This window comes from Lissotriton vulgaris, chromosome 2_1, assembly GCF_964263255.1.
Source record: "Lissotriton vulgaris chromosome 2_1, aLisVul1.2, whole genome shotgun sequence".
Taxonomy (NCBI): domain Eukaryota; kingdom Metazoa; phylum Chordata; class Amphibia; order Caudata; family Salamandridae; genus Lissotriton; species Lissotriton vulgaris.
The window spans coordinates 251,085,012-251,092,405 of NC_141687.1; positions in this window are offsets into that span (position 1 = coordinate 251,085,012).

Genomic DNA, 7,394 nt, shown 5'->3' on the forward strand with positions numbered 1-7,394 from the left:
GAGGAATATCTAAAGCATTGAACTCCCGGTGTTCAGGAGCCAAGCTGTCAATTGCAAAGAGCTCGGGTCCTGTTGCATTACTTGGACCTGGGACATCGTCAGCAAGGTAGGAATGGGGCGTAGGAGAACCCGTTGACCCCGAGACAGAAGGAGAAGCTTTGTGTACCAAAACTGGCGGGGCCAAGCCGGGGCTTTTAAAATCATGGTGCAGGGTTCCATCTTGAGTATCCTCAGTATCCTTGGTATCAAAGGAATCGGTGGAAAGGCGTAAAGAAATGCGCCTGACCAGGCTATCGAAAGGGCATTCCCCAATGACCCTCGATGGAGATACCTGCTTGCGTAGAGTTGGCATTTCTTGTTCTCTGGGGTCGCGAACAGGTCTATAAGAGGAGTGCCCCAACAAGAGAATATCCTTTCGAGAGACCTCTGATCCAATTTCCATTCGTGGGAGACCGACCTTAGGCGGCTCAATGAATCCGCCTCCACATTGAGGGAACCTGGAAGATGTTCTGCAGAGAGAGAAATCTGGTGATGAATAGCCCATCCAAGATCTCTTGAGCTTCCCTTGAAAGAAGCTTGGAATTTGTTCCGCCCTGCTTGTTCACATAATGCATGGCAGCGTGTTGTCTGTACGCACTAGGCCCGTAGAACCCCAAATCTTTGGAAGGAAAGCCTGTAGAGCCTGTAGAGCCAGACGAATTGCTCGTAGTTCCAGTAAGTTGATGTGAAAGGTGCGAAGCTCTGGAGACCTGTGATCGCTCACTTGAAGATCCTGTAATGTCGCTCCCCAGCCTTCCAGAGAGGAGTCTGTGGTTAGAACTAACGCAGATGGAGGAACCGTGAAGGAGTGACCTTCCTCGATATTGCTTGCTATAGTCCACCACCTGACTGCTTTCTTCATGATAGGAGTTATCTTTATCTTGTCCTCGAAGGACCCCTCTGCTTGATGCCATTGCATGTCTAGTTCCTGCAGGGGACGCATGTGAAGCCTGCAGTGCGGAATCAATGCAATGCAAGATGACATCGACCCTAGAAGGGACTTGTATTGAGGGAACTGAAAGAATTTGTTTCCTTTGAAATCGGTTGGCAGCAAGAATCAGTTTGTTTTTCCTCTCCTCTGAAGGGAAAGCTCTGCAATGAGCAGTATCCTGAATGGCACCCAGAAATCTTGCTGACCTGGACGGAAGAACCGACTTGCTTCTGTTTAGACCCAGAACTAGATGACTGAAAAGTTGAATACAATCCTCGACTGCTTTTGAAGCTTCCTGAGAAGGAGCTTTTTATCAGCCAGTCGTCCAGGTAGGGAAACGCCTGCAGAGACTGCCTTCTGAGAAAAGCCGCCACTGGCGCCAATGCCTTCGTAAATATCCGCGGTGCAGATCTTACTTCGAAAGGTAGGACTCTGAACTGAAAATGGCTTTTGGCTACTGTGAAGCGAAGATATCTCCTGTGCGCCGGATGAACAGGAACATGAAAATATGTGTTTTCCAGGCCATATATTCGCCAGGATTTAGGAGACGTAATATATCCTGTTGAGAAACCATCTGAAAAGACAGTTTTTTGAGATAGGTGTTGAGCTCTCTCAGGTCTAGAATTGGACGCCACTTTTCTTCTGTCTTGCGAATCAGGAAAAACCTGGAATAGAATCCTTTCCCGCGTTGGGTCTGAGGAACTGATTCTATTGCTCTTTTGATGAGCAGTTGTTGAACCTCAAAATGCAGAAGATGTAGATGTTTCGTTTCCGTGGCATGAGGAGCTCTGGATGGTGAAACACCAGTGTGTGGCCGAATTGAATGATGTTGAGGACCCACCGATCCGATGTAATAATTTTCCAGTTATGGAGGTATTTTGAGATCCTGCCCCCCACTGATGTTACTAGAGGGGGAGGAACAGTAGACAGAGCCATGAAGCCGCTATTGTCTTTTAGAAGTATCTCTTCCCTGACGCCCCTTACGCCCTCTTGATGGTTGGCGAGAGAAAGACGCTGATTGACCTTGGCGCTGCGAGTATTGGGGCTTGTAGGACTGAGAGGACTGTAAGTATAAAGAATGGCGTTGTTGATTGCCACCTCTGTACGATGAAAATCCTCTCCCTTTGGCACCTCTGCAAGGAACTTGGCGATAATACAATGTCCCCAAGGACCTTGCTGTGTCCGTGTCCTTCTTGATGTCTTGAAGGGCATCATCTACATGCAAGCATTTCTCCGTCATAAGGTAAGTCCAAGATCTTATTTTGAACTTCCTGGCGAAACCAGGTTGCCTGCAGCCAGTCCTGACGCCTTAAAACTGCTGAACCCGCTAGAGCTCGGAAAGCGGTAGTTGCTATGTCCATAGCACAATCTATCACCTCTGAAGATGAACGCTCCCCTTCCACCAGTATATTTCTGGCCTCATCTTTCGCACTATCCGGAAGTTGGTCAACAAACGGGGATAAATCGCACCACATCTGGCGATCATATCTACCTAAGATAGCCAGAGCATTAGCAGCTCTAACCAGAAGGCTAGCCATAGAAGAGAACCTTTTTCCCACATTGTCCAGACGTCTTCCTTCCTTGTCTGGCGGTGTCGTAAGGGGCGACGATGGATTCTTGGACTTACTTTGCGCTGCCTGGGAAATAACTGAGTCCGGTTTCGGTTGACCAGTCAGGCAAGCGGTACTGCCTTCTGGAGCTTTATACTTCTTCTCCAGCCGGGGAAGAAGAAAACAAGTTACTTACCTGTAACTTTGGTTCCCCAGTATTGGTAACTTTCATAGATTCCCATGCTTTGTATCATTCCCCGTCGTCGGAATGGGAGCCTCGGTAAATAGTAAAAAACTATAGTAGTAAGCACAAAGTGAAAAAATAGGCCTAGGCCTCATCTCATTTTGTAGCTTATCCACCTCTTTTTGTAAAAGAGACCAAATTTCTGCAGCAGCCAATCAGAGCAGCCTCACCCCATAGAACCTTCCTGAGAGAAGCTCAGAGCCTCAGATTTTCGTAGCCGTTGTATACAGCTATCCACCAAGATCAGAAGAGTGAGCTTTCCCAGGGGAGGTGGGTGGGCGCATGGGAATCTATGAAAGTTACCAATACTGGGGAACCAAAGTTACAGGTAAGTAACTTGTTTTCTTGCCCCAGTATTGGAACTTTCATAGATTCCCATGCTTTGTATCAGAGTAACTAGCAGTAAAGAAAACATATTTTGTCATACCTGAACCTGAAAATGTGACACATATCTGTAAAAACTAGCAGAACACACAGGATCATGAAATATGACAATAATGCAGCATACAAAATATGCAATGGAAGGCGGGATAGAAAGGAAAGCTCACCGACTTATTGGAAAAGATTCCTCAGGACTGCTTGGCCCACTGCTGCATCCTCCTTCACAGAAGAATCCAGGCAATAGTGGCGGGTGAAGGTGTGGACACTGCTCCACGTTGCCGCCCTGCAAATGTCCTTGATAGGGACTCCTGCGAATAACGCCGCAGATGAAGCCATGGATCTGGTAGAGTGAGCACGAACTGCTCGCTGCAGAGGTTTCCCAGCCGCCTGGTGACAAAATTGTATAGCACTGGAAATCCAGCGGGAAATACAAGCCTTAGAAACTGCACAACCTTTGCGTGGAGCACTGAAGGAAACAAATAGCTGTGAAGATTTCCTGAACTGCTTCGTTCGCTCCAGGTAGAATTTCAGGCATCTGTGAATGTCCAGAGAGTGCAGAGTTCTTTCCGCAGGTGAAGAAGGTTTTGGAAAAAATGGTTTCAAGACCACGGGTTCATTTAGGTGGAATTCCGAAGGAACTTTCGGGATAAATTTAGGATTCGTCCGTAGAATCAGCACATTATTTTTAAACTGGAGAAATGGTTCCTCAATCGTGAAAGCCTGGATCTCGCTTACTCTGCGAGCCGATGTCAGGGCTAAGAGAAGAGCCACTTTCCAGGAAAGAAACTTAAGGTCAGACTTATGCACTGGTTCAAAAGGGGCTTTCATGAGGGATGACAAAACTAGATTCAAGTGCCAGGTCGGAGGAGGTGGCCGGACTGGAGGAAAAACCCTGAATAAACCCTTCAGGAACTGCTTGACAATCCTGGCCGACCATAGGGAAGGCCCTGAAGATGAACGTCTGAATCTAGAGATGGCTGCCAGATGGACCTTTATCGATGATGGAGCCAATCCCGATTTCGCCAGTGAAAGAATGTAAGGCAAGAGCTTGTGTGGAGAAGAAGTATACGGGTGTAAACCTTCCTTCTGGCACCAAACACAGAATCTCTTCCATTTGGCTCGATAGGTCTTGTTGGTACTAGGGGCTCGAGCCTGAGCTAGAATGTCTCTACATTCACTTGAGAGATCTAAACCCTGGAACTCTCTGAACTCAGGAGCCACGCTGTCAATCGCAGGGACTTCAAGTCCGGATGTAGAACCTGACCGTGAGACATTGTTAGCAAAGTTGGAACAGGCTGTAGGAGAACTGGCTGGTCCTGGGAGAGGAGAAGAAGCTCCGAGTACCAAACTTGTCTGGGCCATGCTGGAGCGATCAAAATCATCCTGCACGGTTCCACCTTGAGTTTGCTGACCAACTTCGGAATCAGTGGAATGGGAGGAAAGGCGTAAACAAAGGCGCCTGACCAGGCAATCAAAAGCGCATTCCCCAAGGATTCCCGATGGTGAACCCTGCTTGCGAAGGACAGGCATTTGGCGTTCTGGGGAGTCGCAAACAGGTCGATTGATGGTGTCCCCCATCGAGCAAAGAGTTCCTCCAGAACGGTCTGATCCAGTTCCCACTCGTGAGAGACTGTCCTCTGACGACTCAAAGCGTCCGCCTTGACATTGAGCGTCCCCGCTAGATGTTCCGCTGAGAGGGAGACGTTGTTCTGTATTAACCAATTCCATATCGTTTGGGCTTCCTTGGAGAGGGTGGAGGATCTTGTGCCACCCTGTTTGTTTATGTAGTGCATGGCTGTAGTGTTGTCCGTACGAACCAGCACTGCCCTGTTTTGAATCCTCGGAAGAAAAGCTTGAAGAGCCAAGCGGATCGCGAGAAGTTCCAGGAGGTTGATATGGAACTTGCGTTGCACTGGACTCCAGTGACCGCTGACCTTCAGCTCCTGGAGGACCGCTCCCCATCCTTCCATGGAGGCATCCGTTGTTACAATCAGGGGAGATGGAGGAATGAGGAACGATAAGCCTTTGGAAAGATTGTCTTTTTCCAGCCACCAGCCGCCTGCTTTTCTCATTTCTTTGGTAACGACAACCTTGTCGTCGAAGGATCCTGTGGCCTGCCGCCACTGTCTGTCCAGTTGCTCCTGTAGTGGACGCATCCTGAGCCTGCAGTGCGGAACTAAAGGAATGCAAGATGAAATTGATCCGAGAAGTGATTTGTACTTGCGAACTGTCAGTGTCTTTCGAGATTGGAGAAGACGAGCTGAACACATTAGTTTGGTCTGACGCTCCTCCGATGGAAGGGCTAAGCAACTGTCCGTGTTCAGGATGGCTCCTAGGAACCTTGCTGACCTGGATGGGTACAAAACCGATTTCTCCCTGTTGAGCCGAAGACCTAGTCGCTCGAACAGATCCTTGCACGTCCGGACTGCACCGGACGCTTCTTGAACAGATGGAGCTTTCAGCAGCCAATCGTCCAGGTACGGAAACACCTGAATAGCTTGTTTTCTGAGAAAAGCTGCCACCGGAGCCAGAACCTTTGTGAAGATCCGTGGGGCGGACCGGAGACCAAATGGCAGTACCTTGAATTGAAAATGACTCTTGCCCACTGTAAAGCGCAGATATTGCCTGTGAGCTGGATGGATAGGAACGTGGAAGTAGGCGTCCTCCAAATCGAGGGTCGCCATACAATCCCCTGGATTGAGCAGACGAAGGATGTCCTGAAGAGTGACCATCCTGAAGGACAACTTCACGAGATAAGTGTTGAGCTGCCGTAGATCTAAAATTGGACGCCACTTGTTCTTTGTCTTCCGAACCAGGAAGAACCTGGAATAGAACCCTTTCCCCTTTTGCGAAAGGGGTACAGGCTCCACCGCCCCCTTGGTGAAAAGCTGGTGGGCTTCGAGATGAAGGAGCCTGAGATGTTTCGGAGGGAAGGCATCCGGCGCTCTTGTTGGAGGAAGGTCTTGAAACTCCAATGTGTGTCCTTCTCTGACAATCTGGAGGACCCACTGATCCGATGTAATAATCATCCAGTTGTGTAGGCAATGGGAAATCCTGCCCCCCACAGATGTGAATGGAGGAACAGGAACAGTGGAAAGAGCCACCTGGCCGCTATTGTTTCCTGGTGTTGTCTCTCCTTTGCTGCCCCTGACGTCCTTTAGGCTGCTGGCGAGAAAAAGAGCCCCTTTGAGAGTATTGTGGCTTATACGACTGGCTGGACTGAGATCCAGAAGAGTAGCGATTTTGATTACCTCCACGATAAGAAGAAAAACCTCTTCCTCTAGCTCCTCTGAAGGGCACCTTACGATACTGCAATGTACCCAAGGACTTAGCTGTATCCGTGTCCTTTTTGATTCCTTGCAGGGCCTCATCTACGTGCTTGCCAAATAGCATCTCACCATCATATGGTAGATCCAAGATCTTATTCTGCACCTCCTGCCTGAACCATGTGGCCTTTAACCACCCTTGGCGTCGCAGAACCGCCGAGCCGGCCAGTGCTCTGAATGCGGTGGTTGCAATATCCATTGCCACGTCAATGACCTCCGAAGAGGCCCGCTCCCCTTCGAGCAAAATCTTCTTCACATCCTCCTTAGACGAATCCTGCAGTTCGTCTACAAACGGGGCCAGATCGCACCACATTTGTCGATCATAGCGTCCCAGAATCGCTAACGCATTGGCTGCCCTAACCAGGAGACTGGCCATAGCTGAAAACCTCTTGCCCACATTATCTAGGCGCCTGCCCTCCTTATCCGGCGGCGTAGTCATCGGCGTAGAAGGATTCTTGGACTTGCTCTGGGCAGCCTGCGAAATGACCGAATCCGGTTTCGGTTGGCCAAGTAAACATGCTGGACTGCCATCCGGTGCCTTATACTTCTTTTCCAGTCTCGGAAGTACCGGGAGGACTGTGGCTGGATTATGCATAGCCTTCAAGCCCTCAGACCAGACATGCTCAATGATTGGAATGGACCTCACTGACTTTCTGAATGGTTCTTTAAAGTCATACAAAAAGCAATCCGATTGCACTGTGGTCACTGGGAGACCAAATCTTTTGGATGCCCTGTCCATTAAGTTGTGAAACCCTCCAACGTCCGCTGGAGGCGAAGTAATATTCTCCGGGTCGGTGTTGTCCGGATCCATAGGGTCAGCAGTATTCCATGGCGCCTGTTGATCTTGATCAGGATCCGCCTGCTGGTCTGCATCTGAAGACGCAGCGTCATCATCATCAGTATCTTGCACCTGTACTACCTCC